This window comes from Balaenoptera musculus, chromosome 6 (genome assembly GCF_009873245.2).
Source record: "Balaenoptera musculus isolate JJ_BM4_2016_0621 chromosome 6, mBalMus1.pri.v3, whole genome shotgun sequence".
Taxonomy (NCBI): Eukaryota; Metazoa; Chordata; class Mammalia; order Artiodactyla; family Balaenopteridae; genus Balaenoptera; species Balaenoptera musculus.
In genome coordinates this window covers 78,714,130-78,732,282 of record NC_045790.1, presented here as the reverse complement: position 1 = coordinate 78,732,282, position 18,153 = coordinate 78,714,130, and the positions used below count along the sequence as shown (strand labels likewise).

Here is an 18,153-nt window from a genome sequence, read left to right as displayed (position 1 = left end):
ATCTCAAAACTGGACAAAAAAAACTTAAAAAATAATTTTGAGAAATATCTTACACTCAGTTAAAATATTTACTTACTATATGCAAGGGACCATAGCTAATATGACAAAGACACAGGGCTTGCACAATGGAGCTCATGATTGCATGGGATAGTCTCACATGCCCAAATTGTCTAATCAACACATATACTTGAATGTCCAATATTCACCTTGAACTATAGAACAATGAACTCCTGATTCCCTGCTCCAAGCCATCATCTAATTACACATATGAAACATTCTCCAGTCACAGTATTCACAACATAACTTAATGGCAGCTCCATCTTTCTAGTTGTTCAGGACAAAAACATTGGTGTCATCCTTGACATTGTTTCCCTAAGTGTCCATATCCAGTCCATCCTGTTGTCTCTACCTTCTGAAATGAATTCGGAACATGACAACGTCTCTCACTCACTCTGCTGCTATGATTACTGTGGTAGCATCATAACTAATCTCCCAGCTTCTGCCTGAGACCATACTTCCAACAGTCTATTCTCAGCACAGAAGTTTGATGGTCCTCAGGGAAGGTCCTGGCTGTAGAAGACTAGATAGAAAGATAGATTAAGACTGAATGATGATGATGATGATGATGACGATGAAGATGAATATGAAGGAGGAAGAGGAGGAGAAGAAAGAATGAAAGAAAGGAAGAAAGAAGGAAAGAAAAAGAAAAAGGAAGGAAGAAAGGAAGGAAGGAAGAAAGAGAAAGAAAGAGGGAGGGAGGGAAGGAAGGAAGGAAGGGAGAAAGATACGTAAAACCATGAGACTGGATAAGATCACCAAGGCAATGATTGTAAATAAAGGGAAGATCTAAAGACAGGCTCTGGGACACCCCAACATTAAGAATTTGGAGGAAAAAGTAGGAACCAATAAGCAGAGACTGAGAAGTAGCAGCCAGTGAGGTAGGAGGAAAACCAGGAGAGTGTGGCATACTGGAAGGCAAGAGAGGAAAGTATTTCAAGGAGAAAGTGATCAACTGCATGAAAAGTTGCCAATCCACCAAGTAAGATGAGGACTCAGAGCTGATCATTAGATTTAACAACACAGAGATCATTCATGGCCTTGAGAAGAACAGACTCAGGTGAGAAGTGGAGGTAAAAGCATGACGGGAGTGGATTTGAGAGAGGGGAAGAGCAACTGGTGATAGCAAGTGTAATCAACTGCTTTAGGGAGCTTTGTTCCACAGAGGTGCAGAAAAATGAGATAGCATCAAGAGGGCTTTTTAAAGGTAGGAGATATAGCATGTTGAATGTTGATGGAAAAGATCCAGTCAAGAGGAATAAACTGATGATGGAGGAGAGAAAGGGAGAACTGCTAGAGCAATGTTATGGTGCAGAAGTAACATAATAGGAGTGAGTCACAGGTTGAGGGGTTGGCCTTGGCTAAAAGCACAGACGTTTCACTGGTGGTAAGTAGAGACAAGGTGACAGTAATGAGGAGGGACTCTGTGTATCATGAGAAGAATGGTTTTTCTACAATTAAGAGAGCAGGGCAGATACCTAAGGGAGTGAATGAGGAACTGGGAAGGATCATGGCTGGGGGGAGGGGCTGATACATAGAGCCAAAGCCGGAGATGAAAAGGAATTCTGGAAGTTGCCATGGCAAGGTTTTTTATTAGGACCTAAGGAGTTGGTAGCAGCATGTGAGCCCAGGTGGGCAGAAAAAAAAGTTGAAGTTGGTGATCACCTGGTAACAGGTATGGCATCCTAGTGTTCAGCCAGGGACCAGGGAGTTTTGGGGTTTGGAGGAGAGAACTGGGAAGCAGAAAGACCAAGAGGCTGCCCTGAGTGGATGGGAGGGAGCTCTGTTTTGGGCACCTCATTTCTCCCAGAAGTTGGCACTTCTGTAGTCCCACTTTCTGACTTACCACAGAGGAGAGAGTAAGGGCAGGAAGTGCTGTGGCTTCCTCATGGTGTGGTATGGGGGACTGTGGGATGGCCCCGCCTCACTGTTTCCTAAGGAAACCCAAGATGGCTCAACATACCATCAAACCAGGAGGTGGGGGTAGGAATCTCTTCCTATGATAGGACTCAGCACTTAGCACAATGTGTCCACTGCTAGCAGGGTGCAGAAAAGCCAGATGGGAAGAAGCATGAATTTGTCCCTCCTCTGAATGGTGATTCTGTGCCTAAGGGTTGGGGGCCCAGCCCCTGGGGGTAGAGAGATGAGCTGGAACCAAGACGTTCAGGATTCTCAAGTCTCAGCAAAGTTAAGAGCTGAGAGAAGACAGGGTCAGAGCCTATGATTCATGCAGGATGTTGTAGAGGGATGAAGACTTGCTCATTCCATCCTATAACCCTAGCACAAGCCCCACCTTCTAGCTCCCCCTAGGCTCAAGAGGTAAAATCAGAATGAAAACTCTCATGGCAGGGCACAAACTCAGGTATTTACTCTTCCAGAATTGGTGGTAGATGCTAGGAGTACATCAATGCTTGCTTGGGAACTTTGGAGTTTCCTCTGCCCTCGGAGATACCATATTGTCATGGCGAAAGGTTTAGACCTTCTGGAGCCCTTCTCCTGGTCTCTGAAGAAAGCATTTCAGAATTCTATAGAGAGAATTTAAGGCAGCTGACTTCCTGCAGTGGAGGAGAATGGCATCTCCACAAAATCACTTCTGTTAAACACTAAGTCCTAGCGGACAGGGAGCGTGGCTGCTTCGTTTTTGTACCTCCTCACTGCAGCCCACACAGAGAGGGCAACGAACGCAGGACGGCACAGGAATAAACCCCACGGAGATGCTGCATCCTGCACCGTGTGAGAGAACAATAAGGATAATCTTATTTTAATAAGCCAAATCCTCTTAAATTTTATAAATATTTATAACACAAAAGTGTACAGATTTTTACACAAAATATCATGGGTTTGATTCTCATCAACATTTCTAGTCTTAATTTCTAGGATTAAAATCTATTAACTGAAAAAGAAAACAATTTAAAATAACAGATTATCCTTGTGATTCTAACTTAAAGTATATAATTATATAAATGTTTTATTCATGTAAGCTAGGATTTACATCCTCACCACTCTGAGGCCTGTTTTTTCTCCTCCTCCATGCAAATACGGTAAGAAAACGACTGATTAGTATAACTCAATTACCAGTAAACAGGTGAATGCCTAATTTCTGGGTGCTGTTTCCTTTTGTGTACCAGCTATCTCACTTTCCCTGGAGTTACTATGTACTTTCACACCTATATGTGTTTCTTCAGGCTTTTCTAGACACCCATTTCTGCTTGGAAAAACTTAACCCATCCTTTAAGGCACAGTGGAAATGTGCCCTTGGCTGACGTCTTCCCCCTCCTCCTCTAGAAGCAGGGTTTTCTATGTCCTCTGTGGTGTTCTGCTTTCCCTGCCCTGAAATAGGTATGTATGACTGCCAATGGTGGGATCATGCATCCATAAAGGCACAGTGTCCGGTCCATAATAATCACTTAATACATGTTAAATTGAGCTAACCTAATGAGGTAAATTGGCATGAGGTAAATATGATGACCAGCTAGATAACAGATTACTTGGCCAACTCTTATTTAGGATCCCATAGAATCATAGATAATTGAAAGATAATCTAGCTCTGGTTCATATTATTGTGTTTTATGGAGAATTTAATTTGAAGAAAGGTTTCTATGGTGTAAAACAGCATGAAAGCCACTGATTCTGGACAAACTATTTTCAGATGAGTAAATTGAAGATTTTTTAATATAAAATCTAGGTAATCTGATTTCTTTAGAAAACTTAAAAGACCCAGCAATTAGGTTTTGTTTTTTCATTCTTGAAAAGTGTCAATCTTCTGGAACTCACTCCAGTTTGCCACAGTCCTCACCATTCCCTAAAGTGTCCCTGATGCAGAAGCTAAGTATGGAGAGTAGCACTAAACTCCCAAAATGATGAGTCTGGCGTACCATGGAAATACACCTGACTTTCTCCCTGCATTTGTGTTACTTGCCTGTCACTGAAGGCAATTGAACTTGAGTCCTCAGATTTGCAATAGATGTGTTTCTATGAAGTATTGGGGAAAAATATTGTTTACAAATTAAACTTCATCTGAAATGTATGCAGTTTGCTATTCAGAGGAATCAACTGTAACTAAAAACTAACTCTTTTGTACATCAAATGAGCACACTTGATTATATTTCTATTCCCTTGACAAGAGCTACATCTTAGCCTGGCATGTAATTCTGAGAGCTCAGTTTGTCCTATTAAAATTCTGTAAAAATTTCTTTCCTTTATTATCATGACATTTACTTTTGCACAGGAGAAGCTTGGGTTCAGTGTGATTATTCTTCCTTTGCAAGTAATCTTTTTGTTTGGCTTTCTTTTCCTGCATGGATAAGATCATAGTTCTTATACAGTTTTTATCACGAAAATAAAACTGTTGCCAAGACAAGTTGAAGACTGAACAACATTAAATTAATTTTTGCCAGGGGCATGGTGAGCTCATTAGAGCTGTAGATTTGGACTTTTTTTTTCACCCTAGCAAGTTTTCCTTTGTATATATAGTTTTAAAAAACTTTTACTGGTGTATCAATTTCGTATGAAGTTTACACATGCTAAGTGGTAAACAGTTCAATGATTTTTGGTTTCAGAACATTTTCATCATCCCCCAAAGTCCCTTTGTCCTCATTTGCAGTTAATCACTGCTCCCACCCACCCCAGCCCTAGCCAAGCCTGAGCCAGAAATATACTTGCCCCAGTTATGACCTCAGCCTTGGGCAGGTAGTGGCCCTCCTTAATCACTCATCACTGAGGTCATCACCTCCACCAGCAACGCCTTTGGACATAGGTGTTGCCAACCACTCCACATGGAGTGAACTCCCTTCCACCAAAGCACAGCCTGCCTGCTGCCCTGGCAGAACCTTACTGAGCTGAAGGGGGTGGGGAGTGATTGGAGCTAGTTCAGAGAGAGTGCTTCAGACTCCCACTGTTGCTACTTAAAGTTCAGCTGTTTTTTAAGCACAAATGTTTCACAGATGATTGTTTGCACCTGTTTTGGGGAAAAGGATTTGCTGACCTCCTCACTCAGCCATTAGCCAGGAGGCTCACTTTTATGTTGTTTTTCTCAATGATAGGAATTGCCAACTGATTGGAACTTTTTAATCTATTGCTATCTCTTTTTTTTTTTTAATTAATTTATTTATTTAATTTTATTTTTGGCTGTGTTGGGTCTTCGTTTCTGTGTGAGGGCTTTCTCTAGTTGCGGCAAGTGGGGGCCACTCTTCATCGCGGTGCACGGGCCTCTCACTATCGCGGCCTCTCTTGTTGCAGAGCACAAGCTCCAGACGCGCAGGCTCAGTAGTTGCGGCTCACGGGCCTAGCCGCTCCGTGGCATGTGGGATCCTCCCAGACCAGGGCTCGAACCCGTGTCCCCTGCGTTGGCAGGCAGACTCTCAACCACTGCGCCACCAGGGAAGCCCTATTGCTATCTCTTTTTATCATATCATCTTTATCTCTGTTCCTTCTGCTCTGCAGTGCCTTTGAGATGGGCTTTAGTTAGCTACTGCAATGTTAGATTTCTTTAAGTTTGTGTTGTGTCCTTGCTTTCTACCTTTTTACATCACTCCGGCATCTCAGTTCTATTTTTATTGTTTTTTTTAAAATTAATTTTATAAAGTTACTTTCTTCTGTGTTTTTGCAAATGTGCTTTAAAATTTTTTATCTGATTTCATAGTATTAATAAGAATAATTTTTCTCTGTATTTTTGGAGCAAGAATATTCTTCTTTGATTTTCAAATGCTGCATGTTATATAATTTTCCTGATTACTCAACTTTGAACAAAGAAGATATATTCTGGTCTGATATTTGCCAGCTGATAGGACCCATATTCTATTTGGATTTTCTCACCATCCACCAATGTACCGTCAGAATTCTCTTTCAGGAAATAAGCTAGAGGCCAAGCAGATGCACACATCCCTAGCATTTAAGTTTTAATATCTAGAAGACATTTATCCAGTTCAACATTACTTTATTGAGGCATGACTTTGTTCCCATTACCTGGTTTTCTAACTATGAGATAGTGTATTTGTTACTGAAAACTTTGAATCAGCATGAAGCTCTTGCTTTGTTGGAAGTAAAGCATGGGGAATCCAGTCTCCAAAGTGGATTGCTTCCTTTTTCTGCCCCCACCTACTCATGCCTTGACACCACAGGGTACGATATTGATGGGCCCTTGAGCTCATGGCCAAGTTCAGTCACTGGGCGTTATAGGACTCCAGAGTGAATCTAGGAATGAAACACTGAAGAATCCTCAGGGAAGACTTTCCTTAGGGAGGAAGATTCCCCTCAGGAACTAGGTCTCTAATATAATGGTTCATGTTTGTGGTTGTGTTGCTGTCTTTCAAAGACACTTATATGAGCTCACTGGCCCAACCACATTACAGTTAGAACTAATTCCTCCCAATGACTAAAAAACATCATTGATATCATTGATTTATATATCTTTAGTTTCCTCTGCTATTGTGTTTTCCTACCACATTGGTATTAAGTCGGAGGGGAAAATTAGCAACCTGCTACCATACACTAAAAATATCCAAATATTGGCTAACTAATGAAATGTTTTCATGTTCGGAGGGAATATTTTTCTATGACCCTTAAGATTTTTAGCTTAAATCCCTGAAAAATACGTTTTCTGCTCTAGTTTATATACCCGGAAATATCTTGGAGGAGTGTGTGCTAGAGCAGCGAATATCAAGTTTTAATATACAGTGCTTCTAAAACTTTAATGTGTGTGTGAATCCCCTGGGGATGCTGTTAAAATGCAGATTCTGCAGTTCTCACAAGCTCCCTGGTGATGTGGATACCGCTCTTAAGAGCACTATGGTGCTAGAAGAGCTGGCATGCGATGTCCATGATTTGGAGCCCAAATCACTCATATTTGAATTACCATTCAGGAAGACACAAACAGGGAAAATTCTGCAACATCTCCATTTCCAGACTCACCAAGGGCCTAGTGCTCTGTGACCCCTGCCTCCAAAGCAGAGACTGTCACCAAAGAATTACTCCATCAGTACTCGTGTGCCATTTCACATTCAGATATGGCCTTTTTATCTGGGAGGAGACAGAGTAAGGAGGTGGCAACTACAGATATGACACATCATTTTCATGACACCAATAATATGTGTTTATTTGTTTATTTTATTAGTTGCACTGGGTCTTAGATGTGGCTCGTGGGCTCCTTAGTTGGGGCTCGCCAGCTCCTTAGTTGTGGCACATAGGCTCCTTAGTTGTGGCATGCAAACTCTTAGTTGCAGCATGCATGTGGGATCTAGTTCCCTGAGCAGGGATTGAGCCCAGGGCCCCTGAATTGGGAGCACAGAGTCTTAACCACAGTGCCACCAGGGAAGTCCCTTGTTTGTTTATTTTAAAAAAGCTTCTAAAAGTTTGCATTTGTTGTATAGCAGGTGATGTCATAAAAATTCAGACAGTCCTTTGAGGCCATGGATACAAGAGGAGGAGATTACAGAGCTCCAAAAAGGATTTCTGAAAAGAATGCAAAAATAGCCAAGGATGTATTTGGAGCCATGGGAAAAGAAACTATGGTTAAAAAGGTTGGCTCTGCTCTAGAAGAGCTGAATTGTTGATGTTTTAACGTTCAATAAAAATAAATACCCTTACTGATTTGGAAGATTTAACAGTCAATAAAAATAAATGCCCCAGGACTTCCCTGGTGGTGTGGTGGTTAAGAATCCACCTGCCAATGCAGGGGACACGGGTTCGAGCCCTGGTCCGGGAAGATCCCACATGCCACGGAGCAACTAAGCCCATGCACCAAAACTACTGAAGCCTGCGCGCCTAGAGCCCATGCTCCGCAACAAGAGAAGCCACCGCAATGAGAAGCCCGCGCACCGCAACAAAGAGTAGTCCTGCCCGCCGCAACTAGAGAAAGCCCGCGTGCAGCAATGAAAACCCAACGCAGCCAAAAACAAATAAATAAATAAATTTTAAATAAATAAATAAATAAATACCCCTATTGATTTGGACAATATGTTGTAGAAGACCCCTCAAAATAGATCCCACTGTAGTCTTTTGTTTGCCAGTTTGGGCATTTGCATGGTGTTAAACTTAAATCAGAGTTAATTTTCAGGATAAGACCGCTTTTATTCCCCTGCCTGCTTGTCATCCACTATTTTCTACACCTCTCCTCCAGCATAATTACTTTCTTAGTCTAATATTTTCTTTGGAGAATCTTCTTCATGATCGACAATTTCAGTTTATGGGTTATGCTGTAGCTCAGAATTACAAGGCATTTAGCTAGAAATGCCTGAAGAGTAAACTTGAGCCCTCACGTAAAACAAAGATAATGGTGTCATTTTCAGGGATAGCACCATCTGAAACTAGCCTGCTGGGATTATTTGGCCAGTGGGTACAGGTAGGAAAGCAACGTGCCCAGGAAGCTTTAAAGGCCTTAGATGTTTGGAAAAAGCAGATTAACACAAGTACCACTGACACCAATTCTATAGCCTTGGACAAATCATTGTAGTTGTTTTGTTTGTTTTTTATTGGAGTATAATTGCTTTACAATGTTGTGTTAGTTTCTGCTGTGTTAGTTTCTTCACGATGAAGTGAATCAGCTATATGTATACATATATCCCTTCCCTCTTGGACCTCCCTTCCCCCCATCTAGATCATCATCTAGATCATCACAGAGCACCGAGCTGAGCTCCCTGTGCTATACAGCAGGTTCCCACTAGCTATTTTACACATGGTAGTGTATTCACGTTAAACCTAATCTCCCAATTCATCCCACCCTCCCGTTTCCCCCCTGTGTCCACATGTCCGTTCTCTACATCTGCATTTCTATTCCTGCCCTACAAATAGGTTCATCTGTATCATTTTTCTAGATTCCACATATATGCGTTAATATACGATATTTTTCTCTTTCTGACTTACTTCACTCTGTATGACAGACTCTAGATCCATCCATATCTCTACAAATGACCCAATTTCATTTCTTTTTATGGCTGAGTAATATTCCATTATATATATGTACCACATCTTTATCCATTCATCTGTCGATGGACATTTAAGTTGCTTCCATGGCTATTGTAAACAGTGCTGCAATGAAATTGGGGTGCATGTGTCTTTTTGAATTATGGTTTTCTCAGGGTATTTGCCCAGTAGTGGGATTGCTGGGTTATATGGTAGTTCTATATTTAGTTTTTTAAGGAAACTCCATACTGTTCTCCATAACTAAAAATTAGATTGCATTTATATCTTAAAATAGGTCAGCTCCTTAGGATAATGTTCAAGTTTTGTATATCCTCTACCAAAACAACAATCTTTTAAGTATCTTTTGTCTTGCTTTTGTCTTACTTCTGTATCATTCTGATAAAGCATCATCCAGTGGACCTTGCCCCAGCTGATCCAACTTCTGACTTCAGTCAGCAAGCTTTTTTTGCTTTTTCTTAAATATTTATTTATTTATTTGGCTGCGTTGGGTCTTGGTTGCGGCATGTGGGATCTTTCATTGTGGTGTAAGTTTCAGCGTGGGCTCTTTGTTGTGGCGCACGGGCTTCTCTCTAGTTGTGGAGCGTGGGTTTTCTCTTCTCTAGTTGTGGCACGGGTTCCAGAGCGCATGGGCTCTGTAGTTTGTGGCATGCAGGCTCTCTAGTTGAGGCACGCAAGATCAGTAGTTGTGGCACGAGGGCTTAGTTGCCCCGCAGCACGTGGGATCTTAGTTCCCTGACCAGGGATTGAACCCTTTGCATTGGGAGTCGGATTCTTTACCACTGGACCACCAGGGAAGTCCTAGTCCGCAAGCTTTTGAATATTTATTTGTACCACTCTCTTTTTCTTATTCCCAGCATGAACCCATCTGTTACTATCATGCTGTCTCTAGCTCTTTGTCCTTCTTTCTCAACATTCATAATTGTCCTTTTTTCTATCTACTAAATTGTGTTCCACTATTATAGGAAACCTTACTATAAGACAGACCTAGCAATACATTTTTCAAGATTAACTTTTAGTACAAATATTTCACAACTCTTAGCTCCCTACTCCAACTTACTCAGTTTTTATGATTATTATTTTTTATTGCATACTTACTAACTTACTCATTTTGCATCTAGTGACTGTGTTCTTTTTTAATGTGTACTATCAGGGTTAGTCCATAAACCTACAATTCCCCAAATAGTATTTGCTACAATAAGGAATACCAATTAATACAACAGACTAGAGAGTACCAACATAGACAATTATATGTATGCAAAACTCTGTATGTATGTTTAAAGAGGTTAAGGAAGTGTTGTTTAAGATAGGGTATTATAGAAACAGGATAACATTTCAGTAATTTAAGGTGAATCCCTGCTTTATCATGTTTCAAAGTCAATCTATATGGAATAAAAATATAAACATTGAATCAAATTATAATAAAAATTGACAAAGATTAAAGCATTTATTCAATATATAGAAGGAGGATAACGTCTTCATTTTAGAAGAAATTAAAAATTGTAAATGGATGATTGATAGCTTCAAGAATATACGTATATAAAATTTCTATACCGTTAAAAAACCCCAAAGGGGCTGATATATACAATATTTTTAAAAATTCATGTTTATAAAGAAGACATTCAAACTTGGAAGGATGAACGAAAAAGAGGGTATCAGTGCATTTCACTAGACTGTAAGCTCTGAGAGGACAGGGACATTTCCTTGTACTTCACACATAATAGGTATGTAATAAATATTCAATAAATAAATGATAATAAATAAATGAAATAAAAGCCAACTTCTAAAAGCTTATTACTGCAAGAATAAATATGTGGAATAAACAACTCTGGACAACTAAAATATGCCAGCTAAAATAGTTTAAAAAATTATACAGTATCAGCAATGTTGTAGTAGAATTGGTACACATTCCTTGTAGTGGCTCTATAAATTGGTTATCTTTTGGAGGTAATATGATAATTTGTAATAAGGGTGCATCATCCCCCATGCAGAAATTTATCCTAATGAAGTAGCCAAGGTTAGATATTTCATCAGATTTGCATCACTGGTGGTGTTTATGTCAGCAAGACAAGGATTACAGATCTACATTTCAATTTTAAGGGTCACCCGAGTTGAAGAACCTTGTAAAATAGTTCTGCAATTTTTTGGATTATCTGCAGGGTTCTACTTGCAGAAGCATTTCCTTTAGTGATAGAAGGCCGGCATAGGCCTTGTATCAGTGAGGAAAAGCTAGATTATGTTGTGGTAACAAACAGCCTTCAGATCTCAGTAGCTTAAAACAATAAAGGTTTTGCTCATGCCCGTCTTGGTTGGGTTGGAGGCTCTACTCCACAGCTTCGTCCTGCTTGGTCCAGGGCCTGGGCTAGGAGAGCAGGCACTGGCTGGAGTACTGGCAACTGTCATGGAAGAAGGTAAAGAGGACATGGTGAAGCATGCACCGCATCCTAAAGCAACTGATTACATTTCATAGTCAGAGCAACAAGCTCCGTGGCATGGGGAATTGGAATCCTACCACATTCCTGGAAGGAAAGAGAAAACCAGACATTTGTGAACAGCCATCCTGATATCACAATCTCTTAGAGTAGAATTGTGGCCAAGGTAGTTTTAGTTTTCCACCTGCCTCTCTAATCAACTAATCTCTAGTTCTGATGAATTTGATGATAATTATTCTGGAAGGAATCAAGGCCTCCATCAGATATTTTAACAGAAACTTTGATGTCAATATATATCAGATGCAGAAGGCAGTGAGTCATTATGGCTTTCCATCCAGAGCAGCAAAATCAGATGTGCTGTCAAGCATCACAAATATACTTTCTGCACACAGGGTCCATAAGAACTGTTTGGAAAATACAGTATCATTTTAAAGTTATCAGTGTCTTTACCAGTTTCCTAAAAGGTGAAAGCAAAACAAGTTCATTGTTGAGGGTGTTGACATGTAAATAAGAGATGAAAACCAGGAAACAGTTTTGATGAAACCAGGAGCGATAGCAATAACTTTCTCCAACTACCTGTGTAATGAAGATGGTGAAACTGCTGGCTCTCCACGGCCTGCTTCAAAATGGCAGATGGCATGCCTGATGGGAAGGGGAAGTCTTCATCTCCAGGGCTAGTGCTTCAGTTTCCTTCCTTTGCTCCAAGCCTTAATGTAGGTTAACCATTTCTATGACATGTGACTTTATCAAGGGTCCTCTGATCATTCTTCTCAATGTAAAAAGCTTCCTTGTAGGATGTTTTAAGATAAAGACTTTATATTAAATCAACTCTATGTTTTAGTAAAGTGCCAACTTTTTAGAGTTGAGCCTCATGTTCAAAAAGAATACATACTGGTGGTGTAAATTTGTGAGTGTCAGGTAAGATGCTCTTTCAGCTTTTCTGATTTTGTGCATCCAGTGGGAAGAAGTATATCATATAAAATCATTGTCACTTTTATGTCCCATTATATTTGGTGATAAATCTAAAAACAAATGTAAGACTCACTATATTTCATTTCTTTGTCAATTTCTGACTGAAGCTTGGCATGGTGGTAAGCAAAGTGAATCTGTATAATGATCATGATGTCACTGTATGTTTTCCTTAATTTATCTCCCTAGGAAACTATTCTTGGCCGAATAACATGGTGGTGATGATGGAAACTATACTTTAAGTGGCCACGCCACTTAAGGAGCATTCCATATCCCTTACACAACCATATTCTTTGGTCACAATCAAAGCCTTGATAAAATAATTTAAAATAAAAATATGTTTTCTACAAAGACAAAATCAAAGCAACAGAAAAGAAATCCAAGAAACAAAGATATATATATCTGTGCCTGACTTACTGAGCCCTCCAAAGTTGATGTAATTAAAGTACATTGTTTACCAAAACAAAATCCTCTTTAGATAATTTTGTGGTTATTTGAGTAACTAATAAACTGAGCTTTTGGTATTAAATCCTTTTTTTAAAATAAAGATGTTATTGAGATATTTCTTTTTTTGGTAGACTTTCAGCCTTCAAGGACTCTCCATTAATGTATGCCATATTACAGACAAAGCCATTAAAGCTTTAGTTGAAAAGCATGGGAACAGGTAAGTAACGATAAATTTCTCATTTACATATACCTTAACATTTATATATCACCTATTAGCTTACAGAGTACATTCTATTGTTGTATTTGTATTTAATTATTTGGTGTTTTCATCAAGCATTCATTGAGGTAGGCATTATCCATATTTGTCAGTTGAGTAAACTGAGGCCCAGAGACATTAAGTGACCTGCTAAGTGGCACAAAGTACGTTATAGAAGCTAGACCTTCCAGTCTCAAGCATAGTGTTCTTTGTGTTATAGCACAACTCAAGGAAACATCTTGAAAACATTTTCCCTCTCTCCTCTTGTTCAGAACTTCAAAGCTAATCACAAAAAACTAGAGACTTTCCCATCGTGATTTGATTTCCACTGTCTTGGGCTGAAAGAGTTGATGCCATGCTTTTCCCCCATCGTTCTGGAAAGATCGTCAAATAGGTGTATTTTCAGTAACTGTCATTCTCCCACATTTTGGGGAAGAAATTCCACCCACTACAAGTAAGATGACCAGTAGCAGATGGCACCTGCAGGAAGGTACTCCAGACTTACCGGATTCCCAAGGGTCTGATGAGGTTTGACTTCTGTAACCTGAAGGCTCATCAAGCGAGAGCGTGTGGAATCCTCAAATAAGGTGGCATCAAAGATCCATGTCTGGTCTCTCAGGGCAGCTGCTGCTGCTCCTACACCTATAGAAACCATCTAGAAAGAAGCTTCATGAACAGCAGTGTGGGCTTCTTCCATATTTGTGAGGTGAAATGATTCGGTGGGTGGCAGATTTTTATTCCTCTAATTTAAGTCTGCTTCTTATTTGAGTCTGCTTCTCCTTTGTTCCAATGGAGCCTGGTGAGTTTTACCCAGTGTGAAAACCAAGGTGTAGGCTCTGTGCACAAGCAAGCCCTGGATAAACAGAATTTTTCTCTTGGTCACTCCCTCTGGAGAAAGGCTACTGCCTTCTCTTCAACTTTTTGTTTGTTTTTTTTAAAAAATAAAATTTCCCAACGCCATCAGCCTGGGAAAGTCTAATTGAATTGTACATTGGATGTGATGACATGTTAAAAACATGGTGTATGATGACCCCAATGCAACCTGGAAGTCTGATGCATTCTCAAGAATCTGTTTGAAACAGCCTCACTTTGATCAATTCACTTCCTTATTTTATAAATCATGAAGCATAAAAATCAGCTTATATTTTGTTTTTGGAAAGAGTAACTGAGAGACTCTAGATATTTGCTTAATCCTGTGGTTATTCTGATGCCTTAGACGTTCTACTTTATAAGCAGAAAAAATATTCTACTAAACTGATGTAAGTAATTGGCCAGCTTGTTATGAGGAGGAAGTATTGGATACATTATAATTTGTTTACAGATTACCTATCCTTTTACCTATTGATATAGTACTCATTTTCCCCCTCAAATTCTTACTTCTCTTTGAAGCCTTCTTCGAGTAGTAGGGGGGAAAAGGTGGGACTCATATAGACCTGTTTATTAGTTACGTGAATTTGGGAAAGTTATATATTTTCTGAGCCCAAGTTATTTATAAAGTGTGGGTCATAATGATTATCGTGGAGAGCTGTTGTGAAAATTTAAAAAGATAATGTGTATAAGACCCTTAGTGACTAGTATTTAGTATGTGCTCAGTAAATGCTACTTTAATTATTTTATTCCAGCCTACATTGATTGTCCCCCTCTCTGAATGCCTGTGGCACACACTGTCCCCTAATATTTCTATAACGATAACCTTGTCTCCTTAACCAGCTTTTAAAGAAATAATACTTTTTACACCTTCAGGATCTGGCACAATGCAGGAAATAATTTGGGGAAACACCATGAATCCTCCCAACGTCAACAGCCTGTGAATTGTGTAATAACTTATTTGATAGAAAAACACACCAAGGAGTGTGGCCCCTATGATAAAGAAAGGCTGGAGCTGGCCAATAAAAACCTAATCAAATCCAATGCTGATTGGCAAAGTATACAAGTAAATTAAGGAGGCCAACATTTCTTACATAAGTTGGCAACAGGTTGTGGTTTCTCTGCATTATCTCAAGTCTTTTGAATCCTAGCCCTTGAACAATTTTGACATAAGTCAACATTAAATGGGAAGATAAAACGAGAAATGAAGTCTTGGCAGGGAATTCCAAAATGGTCCCTGTTGCCACAGTTTCAAATCTCACCTTCATTCACTTTGGAATATTAATACCAATGCTGTGGTTCAGAAAAGTTCCAGTGTATTTTTTCTTGTTTCTTTTTTAAAAGTATTACTATCTGGATATATTTGCTTCTAATTGTTTCTAAGGCATAGGTTAATTTTTTGAATAGTTGTACCTTTTTTTCTCTTTAACATTTTAGCAAATATTTTCCTACATTATTAAAAACTTGCCGTTAGCATCATAAGCTTTGAACAGTTTAGGATGTTTCTGATATTTTGAAGCAAATGCTGCCCCAATGATACAGCTTTTTACACAGAGATTTCCGTCTCCCCTTTAATGACTATTTAGGCTAGATTCTCTAAAGTGGGATTTCTGGGTCTAACTACATGAAAAAAAACCACTTTAAATCTTGATTTACATTTCCAAATGTTCTTAAGGATTGGACTAATGTGTACTCCATCAACAGTGGAAGGGAATGCCTCTTCATCATACCCTTGCCAGTCACTGTTCTTTGAGGCGAGGTGGGGAGTTGAGGCACAGGGACAGAGTGAACTTCACTTATTTGACAGGGAAAAGAAGAAGTTTTTTCTTTTGCAAGATTGCTTTATTATTCTTGTCTTTGGTTATTTGGTTTTATCTTTAAATATGTTTGCCATTTGCATTTCTTCAATTGTAGATTTTCTGTTCAAGTCCTGTTGAAGGCATAGTGGTTTTTGTAACAAAGAAATTTCATTCATTATCTTTAAGATAGCGCAGTTCTTTTCTGTCTAGATCTCAGATTATTATATCCATATTTTATTTTACTTGTTATCTATTTGTTGAAAATTGACTCTTAAATCCATAAGGATTTTTAAGTACCATGCTTATTTTTTAAAAAATAAGGTTTTTAAAAAAAATTTAGGACATACAGAATTAGATAAAGAAAATAAAAATTGCCCTTACTTTTACTACCCAGTGGTGAGCACTGTGTACATCTTATATATTTCCTTTCAGTCTTTATTCTATGTGTGGAAAAAAGTTTTTTAAAACAAAACCATAATCACAAGAATAGTTTTGTGGCATTTATTTTCATTAAGTACACAGAATATTCTCAATCCGTTAAATATCTTTTGAAAACATCATTTAAAAAATTATTTATTTATTTATTTATTTTTGGCTGCGTTGGGTCCTTGTTGCTGCGCTCAGGCGTTTCTCTAGTTGCGGAGAGCGGGGGCTACTCTTTGTTGCAGTGCGCCGGCTTCTCATTGCAGTGGCTTCTCCTGTTGCAGAGCACGGGCTTTAGGCGTGTGGACTTCAATAGTTGTGGCTCGCGGGCTCTAGAGCGCAGACTCAGTAGTTGTGGCACACAAGCTTAGTTGCTCCGCGGCATGTGGGATCTTCCCAGACCAGGGCTCGAACCCGTGTCCCCTGCATCGGCAGGCAGATTCTCAACCACTACGCCACCAGGGAAGCCCTCATTTTTTTTTTTTTTAAGGTAAGTCTTCCTTGATGATACTTTCTTTTTTTAAACAATTTTATTGAATTATAGTTGATTTACAATGTTGTGTTAATTTCTGCTGTATAGCAAAGTGACTCAGTTATACATATATATACATTCTTTTTCGTATTCTTTTCCGTTATGGTTTATCACAGGATATTGAATATAGTTCCCTGTGCTATACAGTAGGACCTTGTTGTTTATCCATCATGTATATACTAATTTGCGTCTGCTAATCCCAAACTCCCGATCCTTTTCTCCCCACCCGCCTTGGCACCCACAAGTCTGTTCTCTATGTCTGTGTGTCTGTTTCTGTTTCGTAGATATGTTCATTTGTGTTGTATTTTAGAATTCACATATAAGTGGTATCATACGGTATTTGTCTTTCTCTTTCTGACTTACTTTGCTTAGTATGATAATCTCTAGGTCCATCCATGTTGCTGCAAATGACATTATTTCAGTCTTATTTATTGCTGAGTAATATTCCACTGTGTATATATATATATATATATATATATATATATATATATATATATATATATATATATATATATCACATCTTCTTTATCCATACATCTGTCGATGGACATTTAGGCTGTTTCCATGTCTTGGCTATTGTGTTCATAGCTAGTGCTGCTATGAACACAGGGGTGCATGTATCTTTTCAAATTATAGTTTTGCCTGGGTATATGCCCAGGAGTGGGATTGCTGGATCATATGGCAACTCTATTTTTAGTTTTTTGAGGAACTTCCGTACTGTTTTCCATAGTGGCTGTATCAGTTTACATTCCCACTAACAATAAAGAGGGTTCCCTTCTCTCCACACACTCTCCAACATTTGTTATTTGTAGACTTTTTAATGATGGCCATTCTGATTGGTGTGAGGTGGTACCTCATTGTAGTGAAAATAATTTTTAATGGTTCCATAAAATGAATGTGCAACTGCACTAACAGATATTTGTATAATTACTAAATATTTGCTGTTATGTGTAATATGATGAAAATTTTAGGATAGAATCTTAGAGGCAGAATTATTGGATCAAAGGGCAGGGACATAAATACTGCAAAATAGCTTTCTATAGAGAGGTAACAATATGCATCCCAATAGAATGTGAAAATGTAATCTAACCTCATTTTGCTAGCATTGAGCACTATCATAACTTTAAATAAAAATATTTGCTTCTTTAATTGGGTCATTTGTAGAGATGTGGATGGACCTAGAGTCTGTCATACAGAGTGAAGTAAGCCAGAAAGAGAAAAACAAATATGGTATATTAACACATACATGTGGAATCTAGAAAAATGGTACAGATGAACTGGTCTGCAGAGCAGAAATAGAGACACAGATATAGAAGACAAACATATGGACACCAAGGGGAGAAAGCGGAGGTGGTGGGGTTGGGGTGGTGGTGCTGGGATGAACTGGGAGATTGGGATTGACATATGTACACTAATATGTATAAAACAGATAACTAATAAGAACCTGCTGTATAA

The 18,153-nt window shown here is 39.0% G+C and overlaps 1 pseudogene; it reads left to right on the top strand.

Annotated features, from left to right (window-relative positions):
* Nucleotides 1-13,028: 13,028 nt before the first annotated feature.
* Nucleotides 13,029-18,153, top strand: part of LOC118896384 — an 85,811-nt pseudogene continuing 80,686 nt past the window's right edge.